Here is a 572-nt window from a genome sequence, read left to right as displayed (position 1 = left end):
TTTTAGAGTGATGCTGCTATTGCTACTATTGGTATTTGGAGATGAACTTATTGTTGTTTATTTATTTAGGGCTTACTGAGTACCAGCTATACATTCAATGCTTAGCATGCATCCTCTTACTTTTTTAAAATAATATTTATTTTTTTATTGCTTAAAATATTACAAAGAGTAGTACATTTGTCTCTTGACCTTCCCCCAGCCTTCCCTATCCCCCAGTGTCTTGTGTCCATTGGTTATGCTTATATCATGCATCCTCTTACTTAATCATGGCTACAACAGGCCCTGGCAATGATAGCTGGGTCTGAGGGAGGTGATATTATTGCCATTTTACACACGATGAAGCTGGAGCCCAGAGAGGTTGAGTAACTTCGTAGGCCACACAGCCAAAAACAGGTAGGAAATGATCTGAACTCACCGAGGCTCATTCAATTAGCTATTTCTCAGGTACTCAGCCTTGTTTTTAGTTGTAAGCAACCGAAACCAACTATGGGAGATTTCAGCGGACGAGGAATTTATTATTAACGGGGCCCTGGATTGCTCACAGAAATGCCAAGGGCTGGAGCGCCAAGCGT

Source organism: Myotis davidii, unplaced genomic scaffold, assembly GCF_000327345.1.
Source record: "Myotis davidii unplaced genomic scaffold, ASM32734v1 scaffold13, whole genome shotgun sequence".
Classification (NCBI taxonomy): Eukaryota; Metazoa; Chordata; class Mammalia; order Chiroptera; family Vespertilionidae; genus Myotis; species Myotis davidii.
This window is presented reverse-complemented; position numbering follows the sequence as displayed.